The following is an 18,249-nucleotide window of genomic DNA, read 5'->3' on the forward strand; positions in this document are numbered from 1 at the left end:
ATTATTAAGCTAGCAGGGCTACCCGGCGTTGCCTGGGATTAAAACTTGAACCAAAGACACATTAACATGGACCAATCACAACCAATCACAGCACAGCTTTTATTTCCTCTCAGCTTTGTAAGAAATGGTTTCCTTTTGATAATCGTATTTCCTATCCATTTTTTGGTCTTAAACATGTTTTTCTCATGGGCAGCTGTATGTGGCGGCTCACATGTATACAGCCCACAAAACCTTTATATCCTAGCAAAAGATGGCAAGACCAAAAACATTGTGTACAGACCTTTGCTGACATAGCAGATCGCTGTTACATTCCTTTCACTATTTCAACTTTTTACGTTTCAATATACAGCAAAACACAGATTAGATTAAAAAATACAAATTCCACATCGGACGAACTCGCGGATAACAAGCTAGTTACTCATATAGCATAAAATGGGAGTTCCTCCGCTGATCTTGGGGGCCACGGCTGCATGTGGAGGGTGGCTCTTGGTGTACGTAGGCTTATCCGCATGACGGAGATGTGTTCTCAGTAGATCTTGGAGATTTCCTATGTCCTTGGGAATCTTCCAACAAACTATATAAGCTGTTTAGAGCAGCACATGGGCCCTGTAACCCCTCAAAAGAATACAATCTGGCAGGAAGTCAACATGGCCCCTGCTTGTCCCCCTGACCCATTCTGCCGCCTCTTGGCTCCAGCAGCCCAAGCCAGAGCTGAGCACTGATGTCTACCGTCCTGTAGCTTCCCCTCTCATAGCATGAGTCTCACGCACGGTCTAAGAAAGAGACTGAAGCTTCATCCCCATTCTCCGCCCTTTCCCTCTTCTCCCAGTCATTAGGTAGGCCGTATTTACATTGGTGAGCGTGACTCTCAAACTAATATCTCGCTTGTAATCCTGCGATTTTCTCTGCAATTGCAATGCATTTTGCAAGAATAATGCACCGCTGCACATACGATTTTCATGCGTGTCCTTCATGCACATAAAAATTACATGTTGTTTCAAAGGGAAAATTAAAAAAAAAATCTCACACGAAAATCATATCTGCATGCGAATGAGACGCAATTATTATTTTTTTGCTCCCATGAAAAAAAAGGATAGATATCACGCAAATATAGAAAGAAGTTTGGTACCATATTAGCCAGTAGAGCAAAATGTGATTGTTCCTAGCAAGAGAAACCAAGTAATCTTGTAGATAGGAGACCTTTTATTTGTCCAGCAAAAATACATGATGTTATAGCGAGCTTTCGGACCAACGCAGGGTTCTTCTTCAGGCTTAAAGTTGGTTGGAAAGCTTGCTATTACATCATGTGTTTTTGTTGGCCACTAAAAGGTATATCTACAAGATTACTTGGTTTGTCTCACTGGGAACAATCACATTTTACCCAAATATAGGACATGCTGTGATTTTTCTACCAGCGTTTAATCACAGTACCAGAATAGTGCACACAGTGATATCACAGTACAGGGATTCTGCACAAAGTGATGTCACAGCAATGGTATAATGTGCACAATGATATCACGGTAGTCTGATAGTGCACACAGTGATGTCACAGCAGTGGGATAATGTGCACAGTGAAGTCATAGTACAGGGAGAATGCTGATGCACTCTATGATATCATAGCATAGAAATAACAGACGCAAGAAATGTCACTGTGACATCATAGTATAGGAAGAAAACATCAGGTGTAATCCACACAAGATGTCACAGAAATAATGCAAAGACTAATGCTGGAGAGAAGCGATAATGCACACAGTGCAATAATAAAAAAGAGATTGTAAGCTCACCTCTTTCAATGGGCTTTAAATCCCCGACCTCTTTGGTAGTGCACGGGTTACTCCGGTGAGCTGCAAGTCCCAGCAGCAGGGTTATTTCTCCATAACAAACAAGTAAGCCGGGTTTCTCAGTGCAAAAGGTTTTTCTTCCTTTATTATTCTCTTTTATCACATTGTGGGACACACAGATAAAACCACGAGACAGCTGTGAGAAAGGCCGTTTTTCGTCCGCAACGCGTCTAGCGGTTTTATCTGTGCGTCCTACCATGGGATAATGCACACAGCCGGGAGTTATCATGAGGCTCCATACTAATATCTAAAATGGGGCCACAATTTTCCACATTCCCTTCTATCGTCCAATATCATCAAAAAATGCCCTTTATTTCAGAGTTGCATTGGGCCTCTTTAGTTGTGGGGCCACATTGCAGCTGCTACATCTGCTATGCTGCACGTTGCTAGTGCTAAAGGAGAAATTCATATTAAATGAATTAAACCTCTCTGTCATTTAAGTATAAGGCTAGGCATTGGGTCAAATTATCACATGGATGAGAGATAGATAGATAGATAGATAGATAGATAGATAGATAGATAGACAGATAGATCTGAGATAGATAGATATATAGATTTTAGATAGATAGGTAGATAGATATGAGAGAGATAGATATGTAGATTTGAGAGAGGGAGAGATATGAGATAGATAGATAGATAGATAGATAGATAGATAGATAGATAGATAGATAGATAGATATGAGATAGATAGATAGATAGATAGATAGATAGATATGAGAGAGAGATAGATAGATATTAGATAGATAGATATGAGAGAGAGATAGATAGATAGATATGAGATAGATAGATAGATAGATATGAGAGAGAGATATGAGATAGATAGATAGATAGATATGAGAGACAGAGATAGATATGAGATAGATAGATAGATAGATAAATATGAGATAGATAGATAGATAGATATAAGATAGAGTGATAGATAGATAAATAGATATGAGATAGATAGATAGATATGAGATAGATAGATAGATAGATATGAGAGACAGAGATAGATAGATAGATATGAGATAGATAGATAGATAGAGAGATATAAGATAGAGTGATAGATAGATAGATATGAGATAGATAGATAGATAGATAGATAGAGAGATATAAGATAGAGTGATAGATAGATAGATAGATAGATAGATAGATAGATAGATAGATAGATATGATAGATAGATAGATAGATAGATAGATAGATATGAGATAGATGCATAATGGACTCGATTGCTCAGTAATAGATATCACTTTACTCGTCTGTCACTACTGAGTTGTCACTTTATCAGTATTATTTTCCACTCTGTATCCATGAATGATTATTTCACTGAACACGATAAGGCATTTCCCAGACGCCTTTGACACATTTTATAAAACTTTCTTACATTTCTACCAGTTCCATTGAATAGATCTGATTGCATTTATTGTGTTCTATCAAAGGCACACCATTAAAAATCAGATTACATTACCCAAGACCAGTTGTACTCCAGGCCCAGTGGGATGCCTGCTAGTGTCAGTCTCTTCTCCTCTGAGTGGTCTTCTGGAGAACTGTCTTGTCTTCCTTTCTCCAGGTTGTCTTTGGCTACGTCTTCTTGAGAGTTTACATCCATTCTGAGTAGGCTACAATCTCCCCAGTTTTTTACTGTGAACCGACATTTTACACGGAAGCAATTGACAAAGAAGCCTCGGGGGAAACGTATTTACGCTGATCATGTTTGCTTGCTAATTTTACCTGCACAAGTTCTTGGAATGGGAGCTAACTGAGAAATCTGAGACAGGCGGCGAGCACACTCTTTCCTTACAACTGACTCTTAAAGTATTCCACTTCACTAACCGGGTCGAGTTCATACACAAAGCCCGGGCTGGAGAGTACAGAACACTGGTGACTTTTCTTCTCTAATCTTGTCTATGAGGTGTCTTACACAACTGAAGTCCGATAAATAGTCCTTGTCAACTCTATGTTACATAGTATCAAGGAGCTGCTGCCTTGTCTTACATGTAACATTACCATACAAGTCCTTGCTAACCTGCTAGACTGGACCTTTAATGCAGGGGCCGCTATGATGGACTACTGTGTTATGTGCCCCAAGTGCTGAGTGCCAGAAGAGGGCGCCAACAAGCCATTCTGCATAAGCCACAGTACTGTGTCTATATATATAAAGGCAAAAGCCCTCACTGACTGATTGACTCACTCATTCACTCACTGACTCGCCACTAATTCTTTAACTTCCCAGTGTCGCACAAATGAGAAATTTGGCACGATTATTCTCTTAGTCCTAAATAGGAAAAGTAAAGTGGTTAGAACTTGATTGCTTGATTCTAAGCTCAAAAGTAAGTGACCCTCTATGTAATGTACCTAAACTAATTCTCCTAGTTTGCGATGCTGTACAACCTTGAAATTTGGCCATCTGCACCAAACAAACGTGAAATTTGCCACGACCATTCTTTATGTTCTATATAAAAAAAAGTAAAGGGACTTCAATATTCAATTCTTAACGTGACAATCTGTGCGGAAATCCACGATACAAGTATATTGTAAACACAGAGCCTGACCGACAGAAGAACAAGGCAGTTAGGGCTCTTGAAATGGGGAGGACACAAATAACAAAATGAAAATACAACTAAGCCATTATTATTTCAGACACAACTCAGTGGACCTGACAGAAGACACCGACCTACCACCACCACACAGATCTGGTGGGCTGAAGGACCTGTGGTGATGCCACTGCTGTGGGAGGAGCCATTGTGCAGTTTGGTAGAAAGTATTGTATACTGGATAAGCTGACAGCAGGCACCAGAACCTGTGAGGATGTCACCGTCATGTGATCACCTGTGTGGGTGGAATCAGGAATCACATGACCAGGGGCTCTTCACTGTATCCAGGAGTCTGGTGATGTGTGGAAATCAGGATGTATGTTGATGTAGCAGAGCTGTGTGTGTGATGTGTGTGAATCAGGATGTAGCAGAGCTGTATGTGTAATGTGCTGTGTGTTATGTGTGTGAATCAGGATGGATGTAGTAGAGCTGTGTGTAATGCGTGGGATGGGGTTTGAATGCAGCAGAGCTGTGTGTGTGATGTGTGTGAATCAGGATGTAGCAGAGCGGTGTGTGTGATCAGGATGGATGTAGTAGAGTTGTGTGTGTGATGTGTGGGGTCAGGATGGATGTAGTAGAGCTGTGATATCTGGGGTCAGCATGCATGTAGTAGAGCTGTGTATGTAATGTGCTGTGTGTGTGTGATGTTTGGGGATCATAATGGATATACCATGTAGCAGAGCTATATGTGTGATGTGTGGGGATCATAATGGATGTACCATGTTGCAGTGCTGTGTGTGTAATGTATAGGAATCAAGATGGATGTAGTAGAGCTGTGTGTGGCATGATTCTGAGCTGTGTATGTAATGTGTTGTGTGCGTAATGTGTGGGAATCAGGATGCATGTAGTAGAGCTGTGTATGTGATGTGTGGGGATCATAATGGATGTACCATGTAGCACAGCTGTGTGTCACATTGCGCCACCAGAAACACTGGTACATTTCCTAATATTTACTTGTAATTCTAATAAATGCCTCAATGCTTGTGCAATCATTCCTCAAGCTGCTTTCCCTCTGAAGAGTAAGGGTGGGCTTGATGATTCCTCTCCTCCAGTGAATGAGGATAAAGTTCTTATGGTCGTCCATTAGAAAAGAGTGATTTGCTCTATAAGGCTGCCATATCAGAGGCTATTGGATTGTCTTAGTCTGTGTCTTAAGACATAACGTACATTTGATGGTGTCTCTTTGTTGGAGATGAGTCATCTTACAAAGCAGAGAGATGCTTGTAAATATTGCATCATTGACATAGGGTAATTTTATAGGGTTCAACTATAAATCACCATTAAATGCAGGTGCTTTGAGCCATTCTTCTGTGCAGAGCTTGGGTCTGTTGTGGGAAGAACAACTCTATACCAGGGACCTTGCCAAACAAACCCTCAAAGAATTATGTGACATCTTTCCATTGGGTGTGTTCCTGATAGAGAATTACCTCAGGGGACTCCATATTGACATACTACCTCAGACAATAGCTTCTTAGCCATATTCTTTTCTGTTACTGTGGTCAGAACCTAAAAAGAGATCAAAACAGACAAGGATACACTCATATCGGCCCACCTCTGGCAGTTGGATGAGGTTCACTTGCAGTCTCTGAAATGGGATAAGATAGTCATACAGAGTGTTGGGCAGGTACCTTTACCATGTTACCTGGGCTATGGCAAACACAGACAATACCGGCTTGTACAAGCCTTTGTTGCAACACTGTTCAACCCTGGGGCAATTCAAGCAGAAGACACTATGTCACACATAACCTCCTTTGACTGATGTATCAGTCCATGGATTAGATGTGCCATCATGAGGTATAACACTCGTGGGAGGCAGGTCAGTTTACCTCTGTGCCAGATACCATTATCTCCCAGTTCAGCTACCTTTTGCTTTCTACTCCTACACGTCACTCTGTGGTGCTTTTGCCTGCAAGATAGATAACAAGAAAAGGTCTGTCCCTTTTCAGGGGTCCTGGTGCAACCACCATTATCTTGGTCAAGGGCAAGAGAGCTGCAGTCTTAGCAGCCAGGGGCGTACCTAAAAGCTCAGGGGCCTGGGTGCAAAAGTTCAGCTTGGGCCCCCCCGACCCTTTTTCCTCCTGGCCCCGTACCTATGCCTGAGGGCCAATGTCCACGTGCGGATGTTATTTATAAAATCTGCGCCCGGCCCCCGCACGAGAGATCCGTGCGTCTTGCTGCCCATAGGGAGGCATTAGCATGAGTAGGGCAGATAAAAGCATGCAGATGGGATTCCTTCCCATGCTCCATTTTCCTGCGGATCTGCCACACGGACGGCTCTCGTGGCTTCCATTGAAGCCTATGGAAAATGTTCGCATCAGCGGCACAACCACAGCTGTTTTGTGCTGTGCCGCGGATACGCAGGAGAACAGGAGATTTTTTTAAATATTTTTAAAGATATGAGATAGATAGATAGATTGATAGATATGAGATAGATAGATAAGCGATAGATAGATATGAAATAGATAGATAGATATGAAATAGATAGATATGAGATAGATAGATAGATAGATAGATAGATAGATAGATAGATAGATAGATAGATAGATATGAGATAGACAGAGAGATAGAAAGATATGAGATAGACAGAGAGATAGATAAATAGATAGATATGAGATAGATGATAGATAGATAGATAGATAGATATGAGATAGCTAGATAGATAGATAGGTAGATATGAGATAGCTAGATACATAGATAGATAGATAGATAGATAGATAGATAGATAGATAATAAGATAGACAAATAGATAGATATGAGATAGACAGATAAGATATATATATTATATATATATATATCACTTCCTGATGTTGTAGAAACATGAAAATTGGCAGGAGCATTGATTATGTCATAAATAGGAAAAGTTAATGGGTCCCAGCTTGATTATTCAATTCTAAGCGCAAAAGAATTAGCGTCCAAATTTAACGTACGGAATCTAATTTTCTCACTTCCCAATGTCATAGAAACTTGAAATTTGGCACGAGTATTGATTATGTTAAAAATAGGAAAAGTTAACAGGTCCCAACTTAATTATTCAATTCTAAGCGCAAAATAATTAGCGTCCAAATTTTACGTACGGAATCTAATTCTCTCACTTCCTGATGTCATCTATATATATAAAAAGGAATGTCTGTTTGTCCTTTTGGCGCTACTACACCATTCATCTAATCACCATGAAACTTTGGGAAGTTGCTGAGTACACTCCTGGGAAGATTACTGGCATAGTACAACTATCATATGATAAATGGCGTGCGTGCGAGCGTCGTCGACAGTTATGCCCCCCAGACAAAGATCGTTTGATTTCCATCTCAAGCACAAAAGCAAAAGGCATTACGAGTAACGGGATGAGTGTTCAACCAGAAAATGATGCATCCGCCGAACGTTTCGCAAAACAATTGCTGGATATTGAGAATGCTGAGGTAAAATGAAAGCTGTGCTGTGATTGGTTGCTATTTCTTATACTGCTGAGGTAACATGAAAGCTGCTGTGCTGTGATTGGTTGTTATATATTATACCGCTGAGGTAACTTGAAAGCTGCGCTGTGATAGGTTGTTATCTAGATATATAAAAACGAATGTATGTATGTATGTATGTCTTCGCAGCAACGCGCGATGGATGCATCATTTTGTAGTTGAACACGCTTGCTCATAATAGATAGATAGATAGATATGAGATAGATATATAGATAGATAGATAAATAGGAGATAGATAGGTATGAGATAGATAGATAAATAGGAGATAGATAGATAAATAGATAGATAGGAGATGGATATGAAATAGATATGAGATAGATGGATAGATAGATATGAGATAGATATGAAATAGATAGATATGAGATAGATGGATAGATAGATATGAGATAGATACATAGATAGATATGAGATAGATGTGAAAGAGATAGATATGAGATAGATAGATAGATAGATATGAGACAGTTAGATAGATAGATAGACATGAGATAGATAGATAGATAGATAGATAGATAGAAATGAGATAGATAGATAGACAGACACATAGAAAGACATACAGACAGGCAGACTAGCAGATAGATAAATACATCCCCCCGGTAGCCGGACTACTTCTTTGGTGAGGAGAGCAGCTGTGTCAGCAGGAGGGAAACAGCAGGGAGATGACATGATCATCCCTGGTCCACTCGATGCTGTGCTGTGCTGAGCCAGTGAGTCTGTGTCTGTGTCCTCTCTGCTCCTTCCCGCACCCCCCTCCTCTTCCCCTGTCATCTCTCCAAGTCCTCCCCCCTTCCTTCTCCTACTCTCCTCTCTGGCTTATGCTGTCGGCCGGACCGCACTAAGCACGCGGCAGCGGACAGTGCAGTGCGAAGTGTATGGTGGAGGGCAGCCTCTGGGCCCCCTCAAGCGCAGGGGCCGGGTCGCCGTTGCGACCCCTGCACCCCCTGCCGGTATGCCTATGTTAGCAGCTTCATTCTCCTTCCTGTTTCTTCTCGCCTCTGGAGTGGTCTCTTTGGTATGAGCCTGAACTTTGACGATTGCAACCTGTTTGGATAGAGTTAGTGCCAACAACAATTCTAATACAGCTTTTGCTTTTCTGATAGGCTTGCCCAAGAACCCCACAAAGCTTCTACTATGCTAGTGGGTCCATAATTGCGGGCGATGCTTGAAGAGGACCTGAACCTTGTGTGCAGCTTACAGTCTTATTTTCAGCCATCTTACATGCCTCCATGAGTGCCTTCAGCTTTACCTCCTAGGCGGACAGCCTAGGTGGGAGTAGTTGTCATAGTAGTACTTCACATTGCATAGCCAGTGCATATCCTGTCTTGCATGACCCGTCTTTGTAAAAACTAAAGCTATCTTCCAAAAAACGTCAAAACTACATTAGCAATGGAATGCTTTTAACTTTCTGATTTTATTAGTTAAAGGTAGTTCTAGTCTATACCATCTTTCTGCTTACTCTCATCTTTCCCTCCTCGAACTCATATAGGTAGGTTCAACACAAAACATCTCCTAATGGTGAGTTTAGAAGAAAGAAGAGCACTTTTCTATTTAGTGAGTCTGGAAGCAGAAAGTTGCTTAGTTCATGTCTGATAAAGAATTTCCTGAACTCCATTAACAACTAGTAAAATGAAATCATGTTCCAGGATTATGTGTGTGACTTGATTTGTGAAAGATGCAGTAGCAACTATGCAAAAAATGGCCAACATCTAGATGTACAGCAATTAACCCCCTATCTATGGCTTGAGACTAGAGATGAGCGAGCATACTCACTAAGGACAATTGCTCGATTGAGCATTGTCCTTAGCGAGTATCTCCCCGCTCGGCAGAGAAGGTTCGGCTGCCGGCGTGGGTGACAGGTGAGTTGCGGCAGTGATCAGGGGGGAGAGAGGGAGAGAGAGATCTCCCCTCCGTTCCTCCCCGCTCTCCGCCCGCCGCCGGCAGCCGAATCTTTTCTTCCAAGCGGGCAGGTACTCGCTAAGGGCAATGCTCGATCGAGTAATTGCCCTTAGCAAGTATGCTCGCTCATCTATACTTGAGACATGACACCTTCAAAATAACTATATATCTTACAATTATAAGATACTAGCCCGGGTACCCGATACAGAACGCGTGCAATACAAAACGTGACATTCTCGAGTCGACCTTTTCTTGTTAGTTTGCTCCAGCGTCTCACCTCATCGAGGGGCGGCTTGTCGAGTGTGTTGATTCTCGAGTCGAGAGTTAGTTTGCTCCAGCGCTGCAGCTACTCGAGCGAATGCTACTTTAGGTGCAGCTGTTGTCCTTTTGCCCAGACAGGTCCTTTGCTTGCTTGGCATCTTATACCTAAAACACAAAATCTGTTTGTTTGTGTCGTACACAAATCCCCAGTTCTGTTCCAATTTGAGTAAACTTTGTCATTTATTGTAGCCAATAGCAACCAATCATAGCTCAGCTTTTATTTGTTATTCTGCTGAGGTAAAATGAAAGCTGCACTGTCATTGATTGCTATATATTATACCACTGAGGTAAAATAAAAACTGTGCTGTGATTGGTTGCTATAGGCAACAGCTTTTAATCCTCTTAGTGCTGGGGTAGAATGAAACCTGTGCTGTGATTGGTTGCTATGGGCAACAGTTTTCAAACCTCCGTGCTGAGACAAAATGAAAACTGCTCTGTGATTGGTTGCTATGGGCACCAAAAACAATTTTTTTACTGTTTGCTGATTTACTGTTAGACAGTTTTGATAAATAAGGGCCGGTGTTTATAAATTTACTCCATGTATTCCTGTCTAGGGACATAGCATTTTTGAAAACTGTTATCCACACGGAGATCCAAGTTTGAATTAGGAGGGACAGAATGGGGAAATGATTTGTGGCCCCACCAGGGATAGACTGGGGCTAAAAAGCAGTCCTGAAACACAAATTTTCAACTGTCTGTATGACTCTTCTAGTAGAAATTACTTGTTGAAAAATAACCAGGAATAATACATTGAGTATGTAGAATCCATTGGTGAAAGCAAATTTGGGGGGGGGGAGGGTTGCTGTATTGAAATTCAAGCAATGTCAAAAAAATGCAAATAAGGTTGCCAAACCAACAACATTCACACACAAAAATAACAATTCCACATGATTAATGATCAAATAAAAAGATCAGATTTAACAAGAAAAAATGATATCCTATGTTTTGTGCAGTGATATCACAGCCTGCTAACTTAATGAAATCATGCCATAACATATTCTTAATATGCCATTTCTTAAACTAAGCTTTACTTTCTCTCTAGAGCGCACTCCTCTCACTGGAATGTACCTTATCTCTTGAAGACATGGAAACGTTAACTCTCTGTAGGCAAGTAATGAAATTGTATAATGGTTTTCACTATTTTCCTTCTCATTTTTACATACTTTGTTCATAATCTCACATTGTTACAAGCAGGGTATTCTATATGAGGTCCTTCATTATGAATCCATGATCATTTATCCATGCTTTACAATCACTTGCAAACTTTCTCTATCTACCCACTTCCAAACATCCAGCCTTTGGCATACCTGTCTTTTGGCAATCCCGGTGTCCATTTGCCAGAATGATTGCACATGACCTCCACTGGGTCATTTCCTTGTCCCTTGGATTTTTATACTCATCCCAGATGAGCTGCAACTGCAGTGTCATTCCCTGGATGACTAATACTAACAGAAAATTCCCTGAAGTTTTTTAATCCATTAGGTTGGAATTCCACTAATTCAGAATCCCTGCTGCAATGTCATTCCCTGAATTAATACTAATGGGAATTTTCATGAAGTCTTTTAATTCGTTAATCCAGAGTCCTAAACTCCAGTTGCAGCAATCTGGCAGTCCTTAGACTGAATAAACACAAAGCTACCAATATCGGACTGAAACTTTCAACACAATGTCTATTGTTTTAGGAAGGGGAACAGCATGGCAATTGCAGGTCCTAAATTCTTTGTTCTGTCTGTCTGTGAATTTTTTGACAACAGATGGGTTGTTATAAACACACACAAGTCTCTTACTGCCTCCACCTTAATAGAGCATATGCACTTAGAACAACATGAATGAGACATTAGATTCAAAAATGAGAGAAATCACTTAGGTAGACTGTCGAGCCCATGAATTGTATCAGGACAGAGACTAAAAGCAGTAGTAAATAGTTGTAATAAACAAAGGTTGTTACTTACTACGGCTTTTAATTCACTGGTGCTCAGCCTCCATTCATATTTGACAATTCACTGAATGTTTTTGTCTACACACACACATTCTCCCCCAAGAAACTGTTGGAGCACTCCTTTAAATTTAGTATTGGCAATAAGGCTGTTGGGATCTGAATACTCTCATGTGTCCAAATTGATTAACAATGATCATCAGAGAAACAACTAGAGACATCAACTGTGTGAAGTCACTGTCCTCTTTTTGATTGATCAGCTCAGTGTTAGCTTTATTTATAGTGCATAGTAGAACAAAAAAAGGTGCAGTGTCCAATCACGGGAGACATCACCTTAAAAGTAGCACTTTATTAAGTACTGACAAATGAATACATAATGTGGCATGTGTATACATTATCTACATTTGATTAAAGTAAGAAAAGTAGACACAATGACTAAATGCTCAAGGCCCTACTATAAGGACACACTGTTTCTACTGTTTTTTCTAAATCTCTGAATAAAATTGTTAATAGTTTCATTTTCTATCCTCCCCTAAAAAAAGAGTAACAGTTAAATATTATATATGTACACCAAAGTGATGCCATTAAAAAAATATGAATCATTCTACAAAAAAAACTCAGTCATACAGCTACATTAGCAAAAAGTAAAAAAATTGCCTGATCATTAAGGCAAAAAAAAAGACTGCTCACCAAGAGGTTAATTGCATCATTAGCAAAGAGGCTATTACTGACAGATCTAATAACAATTCACAGGCAAAAACAGAATAAAACCAAATCATAGAACGATCAACAGATGTAGCACTTAGTTGGACACCAAACTAAGAGCTCGGTCATATTTGTGATAATTTTTCCTTTTTTTTGCTCCATTATGTGAGCAGGAAAATGGCACCCTGTGGTCCCTTTAGTCCTGACTGCACCCGGGGCACATGCCCCATCTGCCCTGCCTAGTTATGCCACTGGGTGTATTAAAAACATGAAGAGTTTGTCTATCTTTTTGTGTCATTCTGGCTGTTGTATGTAAATTTATGTATGAAGAAATCAGATTTATTTTTGCACAATTCTCTTTCAGCCACCCTGTATTATGCCATGTTGTCCATCTCAATATTTTTGGGGCAATCTGCAGCATTCTTGATAACTCATAATTGAAAGCATCTCCCTCAGTTATTCCACATTGCCTTTCGCTTAGTTGTGTCCAGTTTAAGGATGACATGCTGGTTGCCTATGCTTGATAAGCAGCCATAGCAGCTAAAGCTCTGAAACAAGGCACCAAGCCAACCAAACATTTGTCATCTTGATTCCTTGTCAACACAGCTCAGACTGCGAATACCAAGACGGTAAAGTAAATGTGCATGTAAGACATGGTAACAAACATGCCTGCCATACAAGACCATGTACCCAGGGTGCAATGCAGATGCTTTCCCATGAAATGTGTTTGGGGATCTTTGGGTATTTTGATTGGTCAGAGAATCTGACTACAATATCTTGTGGTATGACCCTGCTGGCACATGGCTGGGTACATGCTGTAATCAGATTTTATAGCGCTGACCTTGAAACCATCTGATTTTTAAATCAAGCAACTTTCTGTAGAACGTTCCATTGCCCGCTGTCATGGGAAAGTACCAATGAAATGGTGCCGCATCCTATTACTTGTCATGGCTGGTGCTTGCTACAAGTATATAAAACATTTTATATACCTCCTCCGAATTTTGATACCTTTAACTCCTTCACCACCATCATCTGTAAATTAATACTGCAGTTATTTACACTTTAAGGAGCTATGACTGTAATTAAAGGGGTTAGCCAAGTTATAAAAAATGTGGGCACATGCTGGAGAGGTAATAAAATAACAAAATATGCTATACTCACCAGTTTGATCCCCCACTGTTCCAGTCCTCCCCACTGAGCTTTATTTACATGGCTACAGTAGTAACGTGCCAACATACCCATGTGACTGATGCAGCTAATCACTGGTATTTAGTGGTATGCGGCATGAGACCACTGAGGCATCCAGGCACTGTTCCAATTCCTAAATAGTGTACATTAAGAACATACAAACTTTAATATCACAGGATTTCCTATAGCCAATGTCATTGAGAGAATTCCTTATGAAGGACTCCACACAAGCCATAGCTGAGAGTCATTGCTAAGTGCAGCTCCCACTCTGTAGAACTCCGCTCCACCAGATGTTACACACATTCAAATGAATAGGTACTATATAATACTTAGTTTTCCCTACAAAACGTATTATATAATATTACATTTCCCCTACAAAAAGTGTGGCCACCCAGCTTACCCCATTAATATCAATAACATTTACACTGCAATGCCAAAAGTCATGGGACAGGAAGTAATATTCTGTAGGAACTCCTTTAGCCCGGCAAAGTGCAGCAACCCAACGCGGCATGAATTCCACAGGTGAACAGAAGACATTTGAAGGAATGTTGAGCTGTGCCATCCAGATAGCCACTAACAGTTCTGGTATTTCCAGGTGCAGGATCTCAGGTGCAAATAGGCCTTTCCACCATATCCTATAAATGCTCGATTGGGCTCATGTTGGGTGAATATGCACACCACACCATTCATAGGAACTCTCCAGAATGCTTCTCAAACCATTTCTGGACAACTTGGGCTGAGTGGCACAACGCATTATCCTGCAGAATATACTATCATTGTGGCAATACATGAAGTCCATGAAGGGCTGCAATTGGTCACTCACACAGTGTTAATTAGCGAATACCAGTTAATTACACTTTTAGATGGATCAGTAGACCCATGGGAACATATCCTACACCAGTATGGAACCACCACCAGCCTGCACAGTGCCTTTTTGAGAACTGGAGTCCATGCCTTCATGGCATCTGCACCATGCAGAACCCTACCAGCAGCCTGAAACAACTAGCATCATTACTCATTGGACCACACCATATGGTGCCAGTCCTCAAGAGCCCAGTTAGCAACCTCACGAGCATGGCATGTACACCTTCTATTCAGTAGACAGCTATTGTTTTTTTAAGCTGTTGGATCCAGTGGTTGGCCTACTGAATGTTGTTGGGAAAGCTATTTGAACTCCTTGATGACAGTCCATGCACCTTTTCACATCGGCCATCACTGTAGAATAAGATTGCACTGCAATGTGGTATTAAATGTTGCTCATTCAAGTGGATAGACAACTATGTAATACAAGGTTTAGCTCATTGAATGCTCCTTATTCTTAGTGGCTTTCCACTTTAGCTAATGCACTCATTGTCAAAAAAAAATCAAGCACCTAAAGGAGTGGTTGGTTTGCTGTAAAACCCATCATGCAGATACAACTCAGGGTACATTCACACGCGCGAGAAAATCGTGTGAGAGTCAGTAAAAAAGCAGATTATGAAACCAATGACTTACAATGGTTTCCTTCCCATTAGTGATGTTTTCACTCATGCGATGTGGAGTGGAAAAAAACAATCGGAGCGTGCTCTATCATCGCTGACGCTTAAAAATTAGGGGAAAAAAGATGCGATTTTCTCATGGCAAAATCGCAATCACCCGTGTGAAACTAGCCTCAGGCACAAATATAAATGATTAGAGTTGTGGTGTGATTACACTGTAAGATGAACTGTTTTACCATCTGAGGCCCTAAGGCCTCATGTCCACGGGGTTAAAATCCGCAGCGTTTTTCCCGCACGCAGATCCGCGCCCCATAGGGATGCATTGGACACCCACAGGTAGTTAAATACCCACGTGCGGTAAAAAATTCGGACATGCTCCATTTTAGTGCGGGTCTCCCACGGGGACAGCTCCCGCAGGCTTCTGTTGAAGCCTATGGAAGCCGTCTGGATCCGCGGAACACCTGTACCAGAATTAAAACTCACCTGTCCTGGACGCTGCAGGTCTCCCTTCCTTCCCGGCCGGATCTCTTTTCTTCGGCCCGGCGGATGTGCCCGGCCGAAGGCCTCATGTTCACTAGAAAAATACAATCCGCGCAGAATCTGCTGCGGATTCCGCGCAGATTTGCTTTAAATGGTATTTTTTGCATGCAGATATCCGCACACATTGCTATCAATGTGACAGCAATGTTGCCGATCCGCGCGGAATCCGCAGCAAAATGGAGCATGCCGCTTTTTTCTCCCGTGCGTGAAAAACACAATTCTTTTAAAGTGCCATTCGCGGGTGCAAAAATCAATTTGATGGACCGTGGATGGCCAATGATTCCTTATGGGCAAAATCCGCTGCGGATTCCACAATCCCTTTTAGCTAGTGGATATGAGGCCTAAAAGTGGTTCCACCCTTAGCCTATAAAAAGTCTCTCAGAGGCTCCTTGTGTGTAATGACCTCTGTTTCCACTTGTGTAGAGCTTGTTGACCACTAAACATGCAATTGAAGAGATTTTGCCCAGTTAACAGAGTTTGAGAGGGGGCGCATTTTTGGAAAGTGAGAAGCTGGATAATCATATCAATCAATTGCCACCACCAGGGCTGTTCTGACCAGACTGTTGAGATCAGAGCATGTGTGAAGGCCCACCAGTAGAAAGGATCGGGGGATTGTCGGACAAGCACAAGCAGCTCCAACTGTTTCATTGTCCGCCATCCACAGACAGGTGGCGCCATTGTTACACCTCTGTATCTGCTGGAACCATTTCCAGGCTTTTGGCTGAAGGACATTTGGTCTCACGGTGCCCATTACCTGTACTGTCTTTGACACCCATCATTACCTCTTTTTACAGTGGTGTGACTAAAGAAAAACTGGACTGCTATGGAGTAGAACTGGGTTGTCTTCAGCGTTAAATCCAGGTTTCGTTTGGGCAGTGAGGATGGACGTGTTTGTGTCTGGAGACGATGGGGTGAGCACCTCAATCCTGCCTTTGCACACTGCCCCAACTGCTGGTGTGTTAGTCTGGGGGATCCACCACATACGACAGTCGGTCACCCCTAGTAGTGGTAAGAGGGGCAGCAGCCATTTTCCAGCAGGATAATGCTCAGCCGCATGCAGCAAGGGTGTCATAGGAAGGCCTCTATAACATTGCCACACTTCCATGTCCTGTCTGGTCACCAGATTTATCACCAATAGAACATGTGTGGCACCATCTCAGATGTCAAGGGAAAAAAGAAAAAAATGATCCAAGCACTTCTTGGGATAAAAAAGGTTGATCCACTCGATGAGTTTAGGATAAAATTTAATGCAACGCGTTTCAGCCCTTATACGGCCTATATCAAGCATACAACATATTACAGTTACATGGTTTATATAGAGAAATTGAAACTTACTATTGATGTGTCTAATGATGTGTCTGATTGCTCTCCCATAGCAGGCGCCATCTTGGGGTGGAGATTCAGATGGGGAGGAGTTAGGACGTCGTGACATCACTTATATTATCTTATCGTATAATGGAAATGAAAAAATGAAAGCTAACCGTATATGGCATAGGGCAGAAGGGAAGTTATGGCCTGTTATTCTATATATACACATTTCTTGCAAATGATATGTTATCTATTCATAGCGTTCCGAGATACTAATGATCGGCGTGATGACGTGTGCCGTGATACGCGTTACTTAGCCCAGTGAGGGAATGTCATGACGTGCGCCGCAATGGTACGTCACGACATTGACATCTCAGATGTCAACTTTAACAGCCTACAACTTAGCATGATTTACAGGCTCAGTTACAGCAAATGTGGACTGATATGCCACAGGATATGATACGGAACCTGTATGCCTCCATGCCTGCCCATATCACATCTTGTATCCAAGCTAGAAACGGTACAACAGGTTACTAGAGCCTCCATGCCTGTCCGTATCACATCTTGTATCAAAGCTAAAAGTGGTACAACAGGGTACTAGAGCCTCCATGCCCGACTGTATCACATTTTGTATCCAAGTTAAAGGCGGTACAACAGGGTACCAGAGCCTCCATGCCTGCCGTATAACATCTTGTATCCAAGCAAGAAGTGGTACAACAGACTACTAGAGCCTCCATGCCCGCCTATATCACATCTTGTATCCAAGCTAGAGGCAGTACAACAGGATACAAGAGCTTACATGCCCGCCTGCATCATATTTTGTATCCAAGCTAGAGGTGGTGCAACAGGGTACTAGAGCCTCCATGCCTGCCAGTATCACATCTTGTATCCAAGCTAGAGGCAGTACAACAGGGTACTAGAGCCTTCATGCCCAACTGTATCACATCTTGTATCCAAGCTAGAGTCAGTACAACAGGATACAAGAGCCTACATGC

The 18,249-nt window shown here is 41.7% G+C and overlaps 1 protein-coding gene across 2 annotated transcripts in view; it reads right to left on the reverse strand.

Moving 5' to 3' along the window:
• LPIN1 (lipin 1) overlaps window positions 1–3,575 on the reverse strand; it is a 173,813-nt gene extending 170,238 nt beyond the window's left edge. The window contains exon 1 of one of the 2 annotated variants that reach the window (XM_066597150.1): window positions 3,553–3,575. The gene's annotated coding sequence lies outside the window, so the exon portion shown is untranslated. Of the gene's footprint in view, window positions 1–3,289; window positions 3,421–3,552 lie in introns of those variants that run through there. The other variant, XM_066597120.1, reaches the window with a different exon arrangement.
• Between the last annotated feature and the right edge of the window lie 14,674 nt (window positions 3,576–18,249).

This window comes from Eleutherodactylus coqui, chromosome 1, assembly GCF_035609145.1.
Source record: "Eleutherodactylus coqui strain aEleCoq1 chromosome 1, aEleCoq1.hap1, whole genome shotgun sequence".
NCBI lineage: Eukaryota > Metazoa > Chordata > Amphibia > Anura > Eleutherodactylidae > Eleutherodactylus > Eleutherodactylus coqui.